Source organism: Lutra lutra, chromosome 11, assembly GCF_902655055.1.
Source record: "Lutra lutra chromosome 11, mLutLut1.2, whole genome shotgun sequence".
NCBI classification, from domain to species: Eukaryota; Metazoa; Chordata; class Mammalia; order Carnivora; family Mustelidae; genus Lutra; species Lutra lutra.
Genome location: NC_062288.1, coordinates 51,119,889 through 51,141,069, shown reverse-complemented (window position 1 = coordinate 51,141,069; position 21,181 = coordinate 51,119,889). Strand labels below are relative to the sequence as shown.

Genomic DNA, 21,181 nt, shown 5'->3' with positions numbered 1-21,181 from the left:
TAGGTAAAGTGTTTCTAGCAGTACAATAATGCTGATTTTTGTGGTGTTTTGTTGAGTGTTTCGCAGTTTGTATAACCTTTAATGCTACCTCTTTTTTTTTTTTTTTAAGATTTTATTTATTTATTTGACAGACATTGATTACAAGTAGGCAGAGAGGCAGGCAGAGAGAGAGGGGAAGCAGGCTCCCCGCTAGCAGAGAGCCTGATGTGGGCTTGATCCCAGGACCCTGAGATCATGACCCAAGCTGAAGGCAGAGGCTCAACCCACTGAGCCCTCCAGGTGCCCTCTTTAATGCTATCTTGAAACTTTGCGAGTATGACTAAAAATTTGGTTATGGATTTTAGAAAGTTGGAAATTTGGGATACATTTTCAAGGAGGGCAGCTGCTACCTTACTCTCTTGACTAAAGTTGGAAATTTGGGATACATTTTCAAGGAGGGCAGCTGCTACCTTACTCTCTTGGTGTCATTGTTAGAGACAGAACATTGTTAGATCGTTTCAGCCATCTACAATTCCATTATAAATTCAGAAATGATTCGTACCACAAAGTTCAGTGAAACAAATCTATGTTCTTCTGTGAAAATTAAACTCGTTTATGATCTTTAAGTTAGTACCAGACACTTCATGTACGTTAACTGGAATAATTTACTGTTCTTGGTTTATTGTGTTGTTTTCTCCCAGTTTCCGGGAGGAATCTTTTTATTCTTATGCATGTGTGAAACCCACAGGGTGTACCCTGGTTTTGCTTTTCACCATAGATCTGCATGATTGGAGAGTCCTTGGATGTTACTGTGTTTAAACCATATTGGTTTGTGTTTATTGTGTTTAAAACCGAATTGGTTTTGCTCCTGGAACCCTGGAGCTATTTTTATTTTTAGCCTGGCTATGGTTTGGCACTGTAGAGAGAGTGTGATTCTTTGCATTGTGACTTTTAAGGCTAGAGTTGTGTGACAGCATGGATGTGAGGAGAAAGGCTTTTGGATGCACCATCATTTGAGGCTTGGAAATTAAAAAACTGATTCAAGTTGTGCAGTGTTAATAGAGGAGTTAAACATCTCATTTTATTACTACATAAATTTTGGGAAGTAACTGGTCTGATTTTAAGATATGTGTTATCCAGGGGCGCCTGGGTGGCTCAGTGGGTTAAGCCGCTGCCTTTGGCTCAGGTCATGATCTCAGTGTCCTGGGATACAGTCCCGCATCGGGCTCTCTGCTCAGCAGGGAACCTGCTTCCTCCTCTCTCTCTGCCTGCCTCTCTGCCTGCTTGTGATCTCTCTCTGTCAAATAAATAAATAAAATCTTTAAAAAAAAAAAAAAAGATATGTGTTATCCAGTGTTTAAGTCATAATATTGTACTTTACATTTGTTCTTGTTGTCTCTTCTTGAGTTTATTTGAGATGGCATATTGTTCTCAGGGTACTTAATCAGACTGCAGTTATTAATATAATCAGCTATTTTTATACCCGATGTTAATCACTAATATCTGACACATTTTCTTGAGTAGCACCTAAATGCTCAACACCTAACCCTGTGGAATAGTCTAATCCTGGTAAAGGTTAGCAGAATAAGAGAAAATGGGGTTGGAGGCAGCTTGAAGGGTTTAACAACAGAGAAAAAACATCTGAAATAACCTATTTTAAAAGAGTGGGTGTGTTGATTACATAAAAATTTTAGAAAACTCATTTAGGCTTGAGAGTATTTTATAATTTATTAAAAATGTGTTTTATGAGCTAAAGTTCAGCAAATTAATGTTATTAATGAGAACTCAGAATAGTCAATCAAGTAAAGGCACTAATGCAAAATTTTAGTGTGATTGTCTTTGTTCTGGGGCGCAAAGTGCTAATCATCTCTCTTTTCTACCTATGCATAAATCTTTTATACACGCATATTCGTATTTTCTAATCACAATTGAACATTTCCAATTTCTGAGGAATGTATGCTGATGATTAAGAGCAATGGGTGGTGTCAGATTATTTGGATTTGAATCAAAGTTTTGTCACTTTAGAGCATTTTGATTTTGGAAAGTTATTAACCTTTTTGAACCTTAGTTTTCTCATCTGCGTGACTGTAAATTAATGGTATTTACGCCATAGTGTTGTTATAAGTATTAAGTGAAACGACACATTAAATCCTGTGAATAATGTTTCCCACAGTAATACTCAGTAAATACTAGGTTTTATTCTTATTTTTTCAGATGTAAATAGCAAGTATTTTATTTTTATAGCTTAGAATTTAGTGTTTGAAGTTGTTTTCCCTGTTCTTTGTTTCATGGTAGAGATTTTAAAATGTCAAATTGGGGACGCCTGGGTGGTTCAGTCTGTTAAGCGTTTGCTTTTAGCTCAGGTCATGATCCCAGGGTTCTGGGATTGAATCCCCATCTTGGGCTTTTGGGAGTCTGCTTCTCCCTCTGCCAGCTCTGCCTGCTGCTCCCTCCCTCTGCTTGTGCTCCCTCTCTCTCTGATAGGTAAATAAATAAAATCTTAAAAAAAAAAAAGCAAAGAAATTCTCTTTGACCCAGGTGATCTAATTTTTCCCTGTCTCAGTTTTTAATAACTTTCTAATTTATGTATTACATTGAGATCTAGATTTAGACAATTTCAGGAGGAAATTGAGAGGTGATACCTGTGTGATAGAATTGGTCATAACTAGAACTTTTGACTAATTTATCTCTTCTATATTAAAGCTTTTACTGTAGGTGAGTGAAATGAAAAAGTTGTAGTACAGTTTCATATTGTGCTTTAAAAATGCCAGTGTTAACGTAGTTTTCTGTTATGGAAAGTATTATGATTCTTGTCAGTTTGATAAAGTTTTATGTAAAGTAACTTTGAATTTATAGAAGTTATTCTGTTAGTTTATTCCTTTAATAGGGAATAGGCAAGGAATGTAAAAATCCTTTGTTTAAAAAATAGACATAGTGGCACGATTAGTAGTAGTAGTATCGTGCAGTGAGTTAAGAAAAGGTCTGAGGGCTGTGTTACTACAAATAAAATTTGTACTTAGAAGTTTAAATGTGGATATTAAGCATATAAATTACTTCAGTCCCTCCATATGACGGCTGCCTTTCTGCGTTCATGCAATAATAAAACTGTTACACACAAGGAGGGGGTGTTCCTATTATAAAAACATTTTACTTAGCTGGAGATTATGCCATCAAAGTCCTTTGGGGTGAATCTGTATCTGTCTTTATTTTCTTTTCTGTACTTATTTTTTCCTTTTGTTGGTGAGGCTTTGTAGATGTGTTTGTTGGTTATTTTCCCTTACCTCTTTTATTATTCTCCTCTCTCTAAGCTTGCAGCTTGCTCTCTCAGGGCTTTTCCCCCAACCTTACCCTTTCTTCCCTCTTGCAAAGAAGTTAAATAGGCGATGATAGAGTATTTAACTTTCATTTTTACACACCACGAACGGGTATAAAAATATTTTTCTGTTGTTAATTTAAGAGGTGAACAAATAAAACAGCATGTATACATTTAAAGCAATACAGTGCAGTATAATTTTTTTTATGTTGGTATGCCTCTTGTCTGAATTTATCTTATTAAAAAGTCTCATGATCTCTGAGTTAGTGAACACCGTTGGGCTTTTTTAAAAATTTTTATTGTGAGTTAAAAGGATCTTGTAGTACTTTCAGGGTCATTGTTTTGATATTGAGTTGTTACCGTACAGCCGTCAGGAATGTGAAGGAAATTTATGTGTATCTGTGCCAACTCTAGAACATACCCTAAAAGTTACCTGAATACTATTACTTAGAAAATCTACATCAGAGTTTTAGAGTACCATGGGATTTAACATGTTAGTGTCAGTTTAGTTACTTCAGGTTTTTCTGACAAATTGAATTTTTGAATCTCAGTAAATCATTTTTATTTGATTTTTCAGATATTGTGTGTATAATCTTGCCCATCCCCTCCCGACTTAACTTTTTAAAAAGTCTGTCTGAGAGTCAGTATAAAATAATGGTTCAAAACATGCTTGAATTTTAAATAAACCAAGATCAGTTCATGGCCCAGTTCTATGATTTAGCTGTTTCCTCATCTGTAGAATAGCATTAGTAATATAACATGTCAGAGTTGTTGTGAGAATTAAATACATATGAAGTGGTTAGCAAAGGTCCTAGCCAATACTAAGCACTTAGTAAATGGTGGCTCCTACTATTGTTTTCGAGGATGCTCCTTTTTATAAGAAAAAAAAAAAGGTAGAAGGTTGGTGATAATTCATTGCTAGGCTTTGCATTGAAGATCTAAGTCTCTCTACTGTGATAGGCTTGTGTTGTTTTGATTTACCCTTGGATGATGTATGATGGGGAAAAGCAAAAGTTGGGTTTGAATATTGAAACTTTTTTCTTGTTATAGTCATGTATGAATGAGGGAGAAGAGGAGCCATTTATGAATATGGCCTGTTTTGTCTTGCTGTTGCACCTGTGAACTGCTGTGGTAAAAGTTTTGTGAACTTGAGTAGAGGAACACTTTTGTAAATGGAAATCTTCAGGGATATTAAGTAAATTCATTCTTTATAATTCACTTTTGTTAAGGGCACTTAATATGCCTTTATAGTGCCATGTAACTAAGCTTATTTTTTCAGAATGAGGTAATGATAGAGAATGGTCTTGAATTTTTTTTTTTAAGATTTTATTTATTTATTTATTTAGAGAGCATGCATGTGGTCATGCCCGAGCCAGGGCAGGGGCAGAGGGAGAGAGAGTATCTCCTGTAAGATCCAGGCTGAGCAGGGTAGGGCTCGATCTCAAGACCCTGAGATCGTGACCTGAGCCAAAATCAAGAGTTCCACGCTCCACACACTGAGCCACCCAGGTGCCCCAGGGAATGGTCTTGATGTTTGAGGATCTTTATGTAGTATAATGTGCCCAAAAAGAGTAGGTGAACAGTGCCTAATTGTTGGGTTAGAAGTGCCAAGTGCGGGAGGAGTCAAGATGGCGGAGAAGTAGCAGGCTGAGACTACTTCGGGTAGCGGGAGATCAGCTAAATAGCTTATCTAAAGATTGCAAACACCTACAAATCCAACGGGAGATTGAAGAGAAGAAGAACAGCAATTCCAGAAACAGAAAATCAACCACTTTCTGCAAGGTAGGACTGGCGGAGAAGTGAATCCAAAGCGACGGGAAGATAGACCGCGGGGGGAGGGGCCGGCTCCTGGCGAGCGGCGGAGCAACGGAGCAAAATCAGGACTTTTAAAAGTCTGTTCCGCTGAGGGACATCGCTCCAGAGGCTTAACTGGAAGCCCAGGCGGGGTCAGCGCGGCCTCAGGTCCCGCAGGGTCGCAGAAGGATCGGGGGTGTCTGAGTGTCGCAGAGCTTACCGGTATTAGAACGGGGAAGCCGGCTGCAGAGACAGAGCCGAGGAGGGACTCTCATCCGGGGTTGCCTTGAACTGGTCGCAGGCTCGGTCAGCTCGGAGAGTGGCTGGAGGCCAGGGTGGCGGGAGTCATTCGGCGCTGTTCTCTGAGGGCGCACTGAGGAGTGGGGCCCGGGGCTCTCGGCTCCTCTGGGCCGGAGACCGGGAGGCCGCCATCTTTATTCCCGTCCTCCGGAACTCTACGGAAAGCGCTCAGGGAACAAAAGCTCCCGAAAACGAACCCCAGCGGATTACTCAGCGCGGCCCCGGGTAAGGGCGGTGCAACTCCGCCTGGGGCAAAGACGCTTGAGAATCACTACAACAGGCCCCTCCCCCAGAAGATCAATGGGAAACCCAGCCAGGACCAAGTTCACCTACCAAGGAGAGCGGCGGAATTCCAGAGGAGAAGAAAGCAAAGCACGGAACTCATGGCTTTCTCCCCATGATTTTTTAGCCTTGCAGTTAATTTAATTTTTTTTTTCTTTTTCAATTTTTTTTTCTTTTTCTCTTCTTCTGCTGAATTTTTTTTAACTTTTACCGTTTTCTTTTTTTAACGTTTTTAAAATAGTTTATCTAATATATATATTCTTTTCCTCTTTTTATATTTTTTCTTTATTGGCTTTCTTTTTTTTAATAGTTTCTTTTTTTTTTTTCTTTCTTTCTGAACCCCATTTATCCCCTTTCTCCCCCCTCACAATTCGGGATCTCTTCTGATTTGGCTAAAGAATATTTTCCTGGGGTTGTTGCCACCCTTTTAGTATTTTACTTGCTCCTTCATGAACTCTTATCTGGACAAAATGACAAGGCGGAAAAATTCACAACAAAAAAAAAGAACAAGAGGCAGTACCAAAGGCTAGGGACCTAATCAATACAGACATTGGTAATATGTCAGATCTAGAGTTCAGAATGATGATTCTCAAGGTTCTAGCCGGGCTTGAAAAAGGCATGGAAGATATTAAAGCAACCCTCTCAGGAGATATAAAAGCCCTTTCTGGAGAAATAAAAGAACTAAAATCTAACCAAGTTGAAATCAAAAAAGCTATTAATGAGGTGCAATAAAAAATGGAGGCTCTCACTGCTAGGATAAATGAGGCAGAAGAAAGAATTAGCGATATAGAAGACCAAATGACAGAGAATAAAGAAGCTGAGCAAAAGAGGGACAAACAGCTACTGGACCATGAGGGGAGAATTTGAGAGATAAGTGACACCATAAGACGAAACAACATTAGAATAATTGGGATTCCAGAAGAAGAGGAAACAGAGAGGGGAGCAGAAGGTATATTGGAGAGAATTATTGGAGAGAATTTCCCCAATATGGCAAAGGGAACAAGCATCAAAATCCAGGAGGTTCAGAGAACCCCCCTCAAAATCAATAAGAATAGGTCCACACCCCGTCACCTAATAGTAAAATTGACAAGTCTTAGTGACAAAGAAAAGATTCTGAAAGCAGCCCGGGAGAAGAAGTCTGTAACGTACAATGGTAAAAATATTAGATTGGCAGCAGACTTATCTACAGAGACCTGGCAGGCCAGAAAGAGCTGGCATGATATATTCAGAGTACTAAATGAGAAAAACATGCAGCCAAGAATACTATATCCAGCTAGGCTATCATTGAAAATAGAAGGAGAGATTAAAAGCTTCCAGGACAAACAAAAACTGAAAGAATTTGCAAATACCAAACCAGCTCTACAGGAAATATTGAAAGGGGTCCTCTAAGCAAAGAGAGACCCTAAAAGTAGTAGATCAGAAAGAAACAGAGACAATATACAATAACAGTCACCTTACAGGCAATACAATGGCACTAAATTCATATCTCTCAATACTTACCCTGAATGTGAATGGGCTAAATGCCCCAATCAAAAGACACAGGGTATCAGAATGGATCAAAAAACAAAACCCATCTATATGTTGCCTACAAGAAACTCATCTTAAACCCGAAGACACCTCCAGGTTTAAAGTGAGGGGGTGGAAAAGAATTTACCATGCTAATGGACATCAGAAGAAAGCAGGAGTGGCAATCCTTATATCAGATCAATTAGATTTTAAGCCAAAGACTATAATAAGAGATGAGGAAGGACACTATATCATACTCAAAGGAACTGTCCAACAAGAAGATCTAACAATTTTAAATATCTATGCCCCTAACGTGGGAGCAGCCAACTATATAAACCAATTAATAACAAAATCAAAGAAACACATCGACAAGAATACAATAATAGTAGGGGATTTTAACACTCCCCTCACTGAAATGGACAGATCATCCAAGCAAAAGATCAACAAGGAAATCAAGGCCTTAAATGACACACTGGACCAGATGGACATCACAGATATATTCAGAACATTTCATCCCAAAGCAACAGAATACACATTCTTCTCTAGTGCACATGGAACATTCTCCAGAATAGATCACATTCTTGGTCCTAAATCAAGTCTCAACCGGTATCAAAAGATTGGGATCATTCCCTGCATATTTTCAGACCACAATGCTCTAAAACTAGAACTCAATCGCAAGAGGAAATTTGGAAAGAACCCAAATACATGGAGACTAAACAGCATCCTTCTAAAGAATGAATGGGTCAACCAGGAAATTAAAGAAGAATTGAAAAAAATTATGGAAACAAATGATAATGAAAACACAACGGTTCAGAATCTGTGGGACACAACAAAGGCAGTCCTGAGAGGAAAATATATAGCGGTACAAGCCTTTCTCAAGAAACAAGAAAGGTCTCAGGTACACAACCTAACCCTACACCTAAAGGAGCTGGAGAAAGAACAAGAAAGAAACCCTAAACCCAGCAGGAGAAGAGAAATCATAAAGATCAGAGCAGAAATCAATGAAATAGAAACCAAAAAAACAATAGAACAAATCAACGAAACTAGGAGCTGGTTCTTTGAAAGAGTTAACAAGATTGATAAACCCCTGGCCAGACTTATCAAAAAGAAAAGAGAAAGGACCCAAATAAATAAAATCATGAATGAAAGAGGAGAGATCACAACGAACACCAAAGAAATACAGACAATTATAAGAACATACTATGAGCAACTCTACGCCAACAAATTTGACAATCTGGGAGAAATGGATGCATTCCTAGAGACATATAAACTACCACAACTGAACCAGGAAGAAATAGAAAGCCTGAACAGACCCATAACCAGTAAGGAGATTGAAACAGTCATCAAAAATCTCCAAACAAACAAAAGCCCAGGGCCAGACGGCTTCCCGGGGGAATTCTACCAAACATTTAAAGAAGAACTAATTCCTATTCTCCTGAAACTGTTCCAAAAAATAGAAATAGAAGGAAAACTTCCAAACTCATTTTATGAGGCCAGCATCACCTTGATCCCAAAACCAGACAAGGATCCCATCAAAAAAGAGAACTACAGACCAATATCCTTGATGAACACAGATGCAAAAATTCTCGCCAAAATACTAGCCAATAGGATTCAACAGTACATTAAAAGGATTATTCACCACGACCAAGTGGGATTTATTCCAGGGCTGCAAGGCTGGTTCAATATCCGCAAATCAATCAATGTGATACAACACATTAATAAAAGAAAGAACAAGAACCATATGATACTCTCCATAGATGCTGAAAAAGCATTTGACAAAGTACAGCATCCCTTCCTGATCAAAACTCTTCAAAGTGTAGGGATAGACGGTACATACCTCAATATTATCAAAGCCATCTATGAAAAACCCACCGCAAATATCATTCTCAATGGAGAAAAACTGAAAGCTTTTCCGCTAAGGTCAGGAACACGGCAGGGATGTCCGTTATCACCACTGCTATTCAACATAGTACTAGAAGTCCTAGCCTCAGCAATCAGACAACAAAAGGAAATTAAAGGCATCCAAATCGGCAAAGAAGAAGTCAAACTATCACTCTTCGCAGATGATATGATACTCTATGTGGAAAACCCAAAAGACTCCACTCCAAAACTGCTAGAACTTGTACAGGAATTCAGTCAAGTGTCAGGATATAAAATCAATGCACAGAAATCAGTTGCATTTCTCTACACCAACAACAAGACAGAAGAAAGAGAAATTAAAGAGTCCATCCCATTTACAATTGCACCCAAAACTATAAGATACCTAGGAATAAACCTAACCAAAGAGACTAAGAATCTATACTCAGAAAACTATAAAGTACTCATGAAAGAAATTGAGGAAGACACAAAGAAATGGAAAAATGTTCCATGCTCCTGGATTGGAAGAATAAATATTGTGAAAATGTCTATGCTACCTAAAGCAATCTACACATTTAATGCAATTCCTATCAAAGTACCATCCATTTTTTTCAAAGAAATGGAACAAATAATCCTAAAATTTATATGGAACCAGAAAAGACCTCGAATAGCCAAAGGAATATTGAAAAAGAAAGCCAATGTTGGTGGCATCACAATTCCGGACTTCAAGCTCTATTACAAAGCTGTCATCATCAAGACAGCATGGTACTGGCACAAAAACAGACACATAGATCAATGGAACAGAATAGAGAGCCCAGAAATGGACCCTCAACTCTATGGTCAACTCATCTTCGACAAAGCAGGAAAGAATGTCCAATGGAACAAAGACAGCCTCTTCAATAAATGGTGTTGGGAAAATTGGACAGCCACATGCAGAAAAATGAAATTGGATCATTTCCTTACACCACACACGAAAATAGACTCAAAATGGATGAAGGATCTCAATGTGAGAAAGGAATCCATCAAAATCCTCGAGGAGAACACAGGCAGCAACCTCTTCGACGTCAGCCGCAGCAACATCTTCCTAGGAACATCACCAAAGGCAAGGGAAGCAAGGGCAAAAATGAACTTTTGGGATTTTATCAAGATCAAAAGCTTTTGCACAGCAAAGGAAACAGTGAACAAAACCAAAAGACAACTGACAGAATGGGAGAAGATATTTGCAAATGACATATCAGATAAAGGGCTAGTGTCCAAAATCTATAAAGAACTTAGCAAACTCAACACCCAAATAACAAATAATCCAATCAAGAAATGGGCAGAGGACATGAACAGACATTTCTGCAAAGAAGACATCCAGATGGCCAACAGACACATGAAAAAGTGCTCCATATCACTCGGCATCAGGGAAATACAAATCAAAACCACCATGAGATATCACCTCACACCAGTCAGAATGGCTAAAATTAACAAGTCAGGAAATGACAGATGCTGGCGAGGATGCGGAGAAAGGGGAACCCTCCTACACTGTTGGTGGGAATGCAAGCTGGTGCAACCACTCTGGAAAACAGCATGGAGGTTCCTCATAATGTTGAAAATAGAACTTCCCTATGACCCTGCAATTGCACTGCTGGGTATTTACCCTAAAGATACAAACATAGTGATCCGAAGGGGCACATGCACCCGAATGTTTATAGCAGCAATGTCTACAATAGCCAAACTATGGAAAGAACCTAGATGTCCATCAACAGACGAATGGATAAAGAAGATGTGGTATATATACACAATGGAATACTATGCAGCCATCAAAAGAAATGAAATCTTGCCATTTGCGACGACGTGGATGGAACTAGAGGGTATCATGCTTAGCGAAATAAGTCAATCGGAGAAAGACAACTATCATATGATCTCCCTGATATGAGGGAGAGGAGATGCAACATGGGGGGTCGAGGGGGTAGGAGAAGAGTAAATGAAACAAGATGGGATTGGAGGGAGACAAACCATAAGTGACTCTTAATCTCACAAAACAAACTGAGGGTTGATGGGGGGAGGGGGTTGGGAGAGGGGGTGGGGTTATGGATATCGGGGAGGGTATGTGCTATGGTGAGTGTTGTGAAGTGTGTAAACCTGGCGATTCGCAGACCTGTACTCCTGGGGATAAAAATATATGTTTATAAAGCTGTAAAAAAAAAAAAAAAAAAGAAATGATGAATACCCAAGTTTTGTAGCAACATGGACGGGACTGGAAGAGATTATGCTGAGTGAAATAAGTCAAGCAGAGAGAGTCAATTATCATATGGTTTCACTTATTTGTGGAGCATAACAAATAGCATGGAGGACAAGGGGAGATGGAGAGGAGAGGGGAGTTGAGGGAAATTGGAAGGGGAGGTGAACCATGAGAGACTATGGACTCTGAAAAACGATCTGGGAATTTTGAAGGGGTGGGGGGTGGGAGGTTGGGGGCACCAGGTGATGGGTATTGTGGAGGGCACAGATTGCATGGAGCACTGGGTGTGGTGCAAAAATAATGAATACTGTTATGCTGAAAAAAAATAAAAATTAAAGCTCAAAAAAAAAAAAAAAAAAAAAAAAAAAAAAAAAAAAAAAAAAAGAAGTGCCAAGTGCAGGGGCGCCTGGGTGGCTCAGCGGTTTAAAGCCTCTGCCTTCGGCTGGGGTCATGATCCCAGAGTCCTGGGATCTTGGATCTAACCCCAGAGTCGGGCTCTCTGCTCAGCAGGGACCCTGCTTCCCCTGCCCCTCTCTCTGCCTGCCTCTCTGCCTACTTGTGATCTCTGTCAAACAAATAAAATCTTAAAAAAAAGGAAATGCCAAGTGCAGTACTGTCTAATATTAGAACAATACATTTTATTTTAGTGTTACAGTTACAAGATCTAAAGAGAACAAGGTATTTATGTAATAGGAAGAAAATTACTGAGAAACCTGGACATTCAAGATTTTAATTTTTTTTTTTTTGATGTTTTCTTTCTGGTCTTGAAGAATATAGTGGAATAATGCCCTCTTTCCCATTAAAACATTTTCATTGTTGTTGCAAGAAATGTAATGAATAAAAAACACTCTCCATTATTCAGAAAGAACCTTTTTAAAATAAACTATTTACAGAAATATATAAACTATATAATTTTAATCAGTTTTTTAAAGTGTAATTTTTCAAACATACTGGAACCTTGAAAAATACTGCCTTTAACACCCATATACCAAGTACCTGTATTAACATTTTTCATATTTCTTCATTTCTGACTCTGTGTTATTTTTGTAGCATTGTAGCTGAATCGTTTTAAAGTAAACTGCAGATATTAGGTCATTTCTCAGAATACTCTCACAATCTCCCAAGAGTATCGATTTTTTTTTAGCTTTCAAGTTTTTATTTTAATTCCAATATAGTTAGCACACAGTGTTATATCAATTTCAGATGTACAATATGGTGATTCAACAGTTCCATTCATTACTTGGTACTCATCACTATAAGTGTACTCCTTAAGCCCTATCACGTATTTAACCCATCTCCCTACCCACCTCGCCTTTGTAGCCATCAGTTCTCTATAATTGAGAGTCTCTGTTTCTTGATGTCAACCCCCGTTTCCCCTTTGTTTGTTTTTTTCTTAACACATATGAGTGAAATCATACAGTATTTGTCTTTCTCTGACTTACTTCACTTAGCATAATACTCTCTAGTGCCATCCATGTCATTGCAAATGGCAAGATTTCATGTCTGGATAATATTCCATATATTATATATGCACACACAACACATCTTTATCCATTAACAGTCAGTGGACACTTGGGGTGCTTTCATATTGTGGCTATTGTAAATAATGCTGCAATAAATGTAGGGAAGCATGTATCCCTTTAAATTAGTGTTCTTGTATTCTTTGGGTAAATACCCAGTAGTGTGATTGCTGGGCTATAGGGTAGTTCTGTTTTTAACTTTTTGAGGAACCTCCATACTGTTTTTCAGAGTGGCTACACCACTTTGCATTCCCACTTGCAGTGTACAAGGATTCCTTTTTCTACACATCCTCTCCAACACATGTTTCTTATGTTGTTGATTTTAGCTATTCTGACAGGTGTGAGGTGATAGCTCATTGTAGTTTTGATTTGCATTTCCCTGATGGTAAGTGATGATGAACATCCTTTCCTGTGTCTGTTGGCTATCTGGATGTCTTCTTTGGTGAAATATCTGTACGTGTTTTCTGCCCACTTTTAGATTTGATTATTTGTTTTTTGGGTGTTGAGTTATGTAAATCTTTTTTTTTTTTAAGATTTTATTATTTATTTGAGAGAGTGAGTGAGAGAAAGCATGAGTGGGACGAGGAGCAGAGGGAGAGGGAGAAGCAGACTCCCCACGAGCTGGGAGCCTGCCTCGGCTCCATCCAGGAACTCCTGGATCATGACCTGAGTAGAATCTATCAACCAACTAAGCCACCCAGGCTCCAAGCACCAAGTTGTGTAAATTCTTTGTATATTTTGCGTACTAACCTTTTATCAGCAATGTCATTTGCGGATATCTTCTCCCATCCTATAGGTTGCATTTTAGTTTTGTTGATTGTTTCCTTCTCTGTGCAGAAGCTTTTTATTTCGATGTAGTCCCAGTAGTTTATTTTTGCTTTTGTTTCCCATGCCTCAGGAGACATAACTAGAAAAAAATTGCCACGACCAATGTCAAAGAGATTACTTCTTTTTTTCTCTTATAGGATTTTGATGGTTTCCTGTCTCACATTTAGGTCTTTCATCCATTTTGAATTTTTTTTGTGCATGATGTAAGAGTGGTCCAGTTTCTTTCTTTTACCTGTTACTGTGCAGTTTTCCCAACACAGTTTGTTGAAGAGACCGTCTTTTTCCCATTGGATATTCTTTCTTGCTTTGTCGAAGATTAATTGACCATATAGTTGTGGGCTTATATCTGGGTTTTCTGTTTGGTTCTGTTGATCTATATGTCTGTTTCTGTTTTGATTACTACAGCTTTGTAATATAACTTGCAGTCCAGAATGGTGATGCCTGCAGCTTTGCTTTTGTTTTTGAAGATTGCTTTGGCTATTTAGGGTCTTTTGTGATTCCATACAAATTTTAGAATTGTTTGTTCTAGTTCTGTTAAAAATGTTGTATTTTGATTAGGATTTCATTAAATGAGAATTTTAAAAAGTATAACCGCAGCATTATTGTCACACCTAATAAAATTATAAGTAATTTCCTATTACCATCGAATATTCATTATATTAAATTTCCCCAGTTTGAACCAGAATCTGTTCCACCAGTATCATTGTTAATATCTTTAATCCAGAATAGGTAATCTCTTCATCTTCTTTTGCTTCTCCTCTTTTTCCTCTTTCTCATCCTTTTTTCCCTCATTGTTGTATGAGTGGTTGGCTTGTGCATTAGGATGCTGTGAGGGTACACACAACATCCTTGGCCTCTGTGATAGTAGTGCCTGCTCCTCTTACCCACTCCCCACCCCCCACCCCAAACACACCTTTTGATAACCAAAAATGGCTCCATATGTTGTTAAAGTTTTCCTGGGAAGCAGAGTTGTCCCTGGCTGAGAGCCACTGCATTAAAGGTAGTACCCTTTCTTCACTGTAATTTTTTAGATACTTATTCCTTAGAATTTTTTTTTTGTTCTGAATTGATTATGTTCCATTTTTCTGTGTGTCTGGCCTGCTTTGCTTATTTATTTCCTCTTTTTTGTTGTTTAGCTAGCAAGTGGTAGTTTTAAAAATAGTTTTATTGAGATATTATTATTCACATACTACACAGTTCACCCAAAGGGTCTAATTCAGTGACTTTTAATACAGAGAATTAGGCCTGCATTGCTGCAATAAGTTGTAGAACTCATTACTCCCAAACAGAAAAACCCTCACCCTTTGGCCATCATTCTCAAATCTTCTCTCCTTTTATAACAAATACCTTGCTATGGATTTGCCTATTCTGGACATTTTATATGAATGGAATCAGAATATGTAGCCTTTGTGACTGGCTTCTTTCATTCAGCATGTTTTCACGTTCGTACATGTCATAGCATATGTCAGTACTTCAATTTTTTTGTATTGCCTAATAATATTGTATAGGTACACCACATTTTATGTAGCCTTTCATTTGTTGGTAGACATGGGGTTATTTCCATTTTTGTACTATTCTGAATACTGCTGGTATGAACACTTGTGTATAAGTTTTTGTGTAGACATAATATTTAATTTCTCTTGGGATGTATAGTAGGAGTGGAATTGCTAGATCATATGGTAACTGTTTAACCTTTTGAGGAACTGTGGACTGTTTTCTAAAGTGCCTACACCATTTGACATTCCCATCAGCAGTACAGGAAGTTTCTAGTTTCCACATCCTTGATATTGTTATATCTCTTTTTGATTATAGCTGTCTGGTGGGTGAGAAGTGTTATCTCATAGTGGTTTTGATTTGTATTTCCCTTATGCTTAATGATATTGAACATCTTTTCATGTGCTTTTCATGACCATTTATCTGCATTGGAGAAAATGTGTATTTGAATCTCATGCTCATTTAAAAATTGGGTTGTCTACTTCTTACTCAATTCTGATGGTTCTTTGTGTATTATATGTAGAGGTTCGTTATCACATATTTTAATTTACAAATATTTTCTTCCATTCTGTGCTTTGGCTTTTTTCGTTTTCTTGAAGGTATCATTTGAGTGCAAAATATTCTGATTTTGATGTAGGCCAGTTTATCTACTTTTCTTTGGTTGATTGTGCTTTTGGTGTCACAAGGTATTTAAATTTTGCTGTGCATTTTTTTGTTGTTATCTTTAGGAGATAGTATTACTCATATTGCATAAGTAAGACCAAATAGATAATAGAGCTGAAATTAAGTCATTGCAGTTTTCTCCAACTTGAATTAAAATTTTTTTTTTGTGATATCAGTATCACATGTAGATGGTGTATATGCATTTATAGAAGACTTTACTGAGATTTGAGGGTGATGAAGAGTGGGGTTTATGTTGTGCAGTGTTGGAGAATTAACAACCACTGTGCTCTTTAGTGGGGAAGCTAACTACAGTGACCTGAAATTCTGCCGTGTTCCTGTCTTCAGTTGCTTTGCTGTGAGTGTTCTTCATGGTTCGTCACACCCCTGGAGGAGGAGGAATCCTCCTGAAGCAGAGACACCCTGTATTTCCAGCCTTGCCCTCCTTGCCCCTGTAATCTGCTTACTTCCCCTCACTAAATTCCTGGCTGTATTATCTCGTGATAATTACGGTGCTTATCCATTTTTTTTTTTCTCCTAGCACATTTTGAGTGTCTAGGTCTTAACTTTGGAGATCCTTTATGAGACTGGCTAGTTGTTTCAGCATCACTTTAAGTCCAGGATTCTTAACTTTGTGTTACTCTTGAGGATCATCTCTGTTAATGGTCCTGCTGCCTCTTTACAGTTACTTGCAGCAATGTCTGCCTTCATCACCTCCACCTTCCTAATGTCATACTTCCTACTAAGTGTTTTTAAATTCTTAATAAATACTTAATTAGGCCTTGGCAATATACCAATACTATTTTTTTTTAAAGATTTTCCACATCAAATCTGTTTTAACGGACATATGTGTGTTAAGCTAGGTCCTCATTATTACCATAATTTGACCAACTATTATGCCTTGCATCTTAAGGATGTTTCATATTTTTTGCTTAGAGGAGTACAAATGTTATGATAGCCTTTATGATCAGATCTTGCTAGAAATAAATGTTAGTAATTGTGTATTTTAATATGTTAAGTGAATTGTTAATTGAATGCTAATAAAATCAATTAAGAATATGGTGTATCTTTTGTAGGAAAAGTGGTAAGTGCAATCTAAAAATATTGAAGTATTATTTGCACTGTAACATGATTTTTGAAAAGCAAACCAGTGCAGAAGCATATTTAGTAAGTGAAAGTCTTGTTTGCCTTTTCTATTAAAAAAAAAGTATTTACTTCTATACCTTTCTCTATATTTAAACATGTGAGAGAATTTTCAATAAATTTGTAAAAACAAGTGTCAAGGTAGTGATGTGAATTACCTTTTCCTGCTTTGGTAAGTTTCTAAATTGTTTATCTAATTTTTTCAGTGATTTTTCTTTGTTAGTATACTTTATACTGTTATCTTTTCTCTACCCTGTAGATAGCAGTTGGTTAGTGAATTGATTTGACACAGAAACCGAGGATAAGTGGAACCTAAGTATTAAGATAGCAGTGATGATCAGAAAGGAAGATAAATGTTGAAGATTATTACTGATTATAAAATCTTGTATAAAGTATAAACTGTAAATCTTGATTTATCTAACACTGATTTGATGATTGATCAGGGTACTCTGTTTTCAATATATACTCTTGAAAGCATACTGCATGTGCCAAATGTTACATTTGGCACCAAGAATATATCAGTGAACAAAACATACACAGTTTATGTCCTCATGAGACTTATAGCATATGTTATATATCAGAAAATAAACAAGCAATTTCATCATAATGTGATAAATGAGGATATTGGCAAGAGAGTAGTTGAGATGGTGAGCTGTGGAGTCCAATCTAGATAGGGAAGTGGATACAGAAGTGGGCTAAATAAGGAAAATAGAAGAATCAAGTGTCTGGAACTCTGAATGACAAAAATAGATAAGTTGGTATAACTAATTTAGAGCTGGAAGATTGTAGTCAGAGAATAAGATAATTAATTTTCACATTTGCCATTCAAAGAAGACAAGATGATGATGAACTCTAGAATGTGGTCTTAGAGTGGCTAAAGTGGAGTTGCACTAAAAGTTGGCAAAGGTGAAATATTAATAATCTTAAAAGTAGACTGATGGATGGATTATCCATATGTATGTTAAATGATTCAAGGTTATGTAGTACTTGGGATAGAGAAGAATGTTGTGTACCATGTATGCGGAGTTTTGAATGAACAGTTAAGAGTGCCATGGAGATTAGTAGTTCCTACCTGTGACCATGTTGAAATCACTTGGGGAACTTAACAAACTGCTAATGGTCTTCCTTAATTTGCTATACCTCGGAAATCCAAATAGCTAGCTCTCATTCCCCAGCTGCTCTGATTTAATTCGTAGGTGGTGTAACCTGGGCAGTGGGCCTTTAAAATCCCCCCCCCCCCAAGTTAATTCCAAGGTGCAGGAACTATACAGGGACAGAAGTTCTTACAGGAAACTGACTGGGAGTTATGATTGGGACCATGACCCTGCATCAAAAAGTTGGAGTAAGTAAATGATAAATGAAAAAATAGGCAGCCTTTGAGAGGGTCACTGGAGAAGCAGCTTTTTCTTAAAGCAAACAGTGAAATTTTTGAGGATGTAGGTGTGTTTGTTTGTTTGTTTGTTTGTTTTACCATGGAACGCAGTAAACCTAGAGGAAAGCTTTGGGTAGGAGGGAAGCAATGGGAAATTGGATAATGGAGGAAAAAGCAAGAACAATATAGTGGTTAATAGTGTACAGGAGAATACTGATAACTGAATACATTTATCTTGGTAGTGACCAAAAACAACAGGGCATAGTGGGTTCAGGCTTGATGTGGAAAATACATTCATCAGTTCTGCAGTGGGTGACAGTTGGTAATTGGGTAAATGGTTCTTAGGCGTCAGTTTTGACCTTGATGGGTTGAACATCATAGGAAACACTAGCTTTGTACCCTTCTCTTTGTTATGGGGTTTGGATTAATTGAATACGATCCGTGGAGGGACCCAGAGTACTGGGCTGTTGTTCCACAGGTTCCCTGGGTAGTCTTTACAGGCCTGGTCTGTTTGTTCTGACACTGGCAGGTGGCAGCTTTGGAGTGTCAAGGCTAGGTCCTTTCTGCATAGCATAGTACTGTGCACTCACTCTGCTGCTCTTGTGCATTTGGCACTCTGCTGTACCTGACACTTACTTTCTTTTACTCTTGATGCTTTTTTTTAAAAGATTTTTTTATTTATTTATTAGACAGAGATCACAGGCAGACAGAGAGGTAGGCAGAGAGAGAGAGGGAAGCAGGCTCCCTGCTGAGCAGAGAGCCTGACGTGGGGCTCGATCCCAGGACCCCGAGATCATGACCTGAGCCGAAGGCAGAGGGTTCAACCCACTGAGCCACCCAGGCGCCCCTACTCTTGATGCTTTTTAGGAACAATTGTAATTGTCCAGTTTCAGATTTGTGAGCAGCTCTTGATGGGTTTTATTTTTTCTCCACTGTATAAGAATTGGAGTAGACTTACAAGTGGTGAAAAAGAACTTTATATATTTCATTGACAAACTTCCCTTATTTATACATTAGAATTTTAAGTACAGAGAGTCAAGGTCAAAGTGAGCTTCACGAAGAAACCTTACTCAGTTTAGATTAAGGTATAATGGACCTAGAAATTTAAAGTTGTTAAACTGATTCAAATTTGTTACAAGAATAAATGGGTTAATTGCAGCTCATTTTATTAATTTGACATGTATCTTGATTTTCTTGCATGGTTAAACTTGGAAAATGTGATCATCAGACCTCCCTGTCAACAGAGTGCAGCAGATTTATTCTTCTTTTAAAATTAAAGCTTTTCAAAGTATAATACTTGCAGTATGAAAGAGCCACCCTAGTTATGCATATGTACTATGAAATTAGTTTTGAATGAAAAGTTCATTCAAAACATTCTAAAAATTTTCAGCATATTTTTGGTCAAAATAAGGTAAGTAGTTATGTAGTAAATTTAATAACAGCTTGATGTAGAGATAAGAAAATTGTATGCTAAGTGGAAAACAAGACTTTTTGCGTAATTATAGTGTATCATGTTAACTAGTGATTAAAACCCATGTGCTTTTACTAAGCGAAATATATGTCATGATTAAAGCTTTTATGCTTTGTTTAATTAGATGATTTTGCATACAGTGACCTTATTTTGTATGTGTTTAAATTAGGAAACTAAAAGTAATTTTTTGAGGCTATGACATGAAGTAGATGAAGCCTGTGATAGGTCATGGGGCTTAGGGTACGTCAAAACGGTGCTTGTAACAGCTGGGTTATGACATGCATTTTTATTTCTTTTGTATTCATAGTTTTCAGCCGTACTTAGCAAGGTGAAAATTAAGGCACAATTATGCTAAAGAGTGCTCCTTTTCCTTTCTCTTTTTGGATTTCATTCTTTGACTTTCCTGATGTTAAGGTGGGTATGAATGGTACCCATTTTCCTAAAAGTCAGTTGATATTTATTTAAAAACTACACAACAAGTCACTTGTCTCAGTCATCTGTGGTTATATCTCACAGTTTAGTTTTAACAAGAGATTCAGATGATTCATAGGAATGTTAAGATTTTTCTTTGGCTATGACAGCTGACATCTTTTGGCTTAAAATTTCTTTTTTTTTTTTTTTTAAAGATTTTATTCATTTCATTTGACAGACAGAGATCACAAGTAGGCAGAGAGGCAGGCAGAGAGAGAGAGGAGGAAGCAGGCTCCCTGCCAAGCAGAGAGCCCGATGCGGGGCTCGATCCCAGGACCCTGGGATCATGACCTGAGCCGAAAGCAGAGGCTTTAACCCACTGAGCCACCCAGGCGCCCCTGGCTTAAAATTTCTAAGCCAAAATTATTTCTACTCTACTGTATGGTGGGAACTAATGGTAACTCAGGTCAACATTTGTTATGTTGGAATGTATCCAGAGTTGCTTCCTTTTTTTTTTTTTTTTTAAAAGATTTTCATTTATTTATTTCTCTGAGAGAGAGAGAATACAGAGCCTGATGTGGGGCTCTATCCCAGGACCCTGGGACCATGACCTGAGCCAAAGGCAGATGCTTAACCGATTGAGCCACCCAGGTGTCCTCCAGAGCTGCTTCCTGAGGAAATCTTTGGCTTTGCTTTTTTGTGCCACCTTATAAAAGTAGGGTTAAGAACACTAGTATCTTTAATTTTTATGGCTTATTTGATTTATAGTGTATGTGGATTAAGTCTAAATCAGAAATATAGAAAACCAACACAAAGTGATCTCAGGCTTTATGGTACTCAGTACCTCCTTTGCAAAGCCCCCCAAAATTGATACTCTTTGATTTAGAGTTAAATTTGGAGTTAATTTAATCCAACCTGTCTTCTAGATTATCTTTCACCTATTTTTTATTTGTTTATAATTGTGGTTAGATTGTCTAGTTTCTGCCCTTGGATATAGTTTGACTGCTAGAAAACTAATCTTAGA

At 37.7% G+C, this 21,181-nt stretch overlaps 1 protein-coding gene across 5 annotated transcripts in view; it reads left to right on the top strand.

Moving 5' to 3' along the window:
* SNX13 (sorting nexin 13) overlaps positions 1 to 21,181 on the top strand; it is a 141,548-nt gene that overhangs the window by 8,459 nt on the left and 111,908 nt on the right. The gene's annotated exons all lie outside the window — the stretch shown is intronic.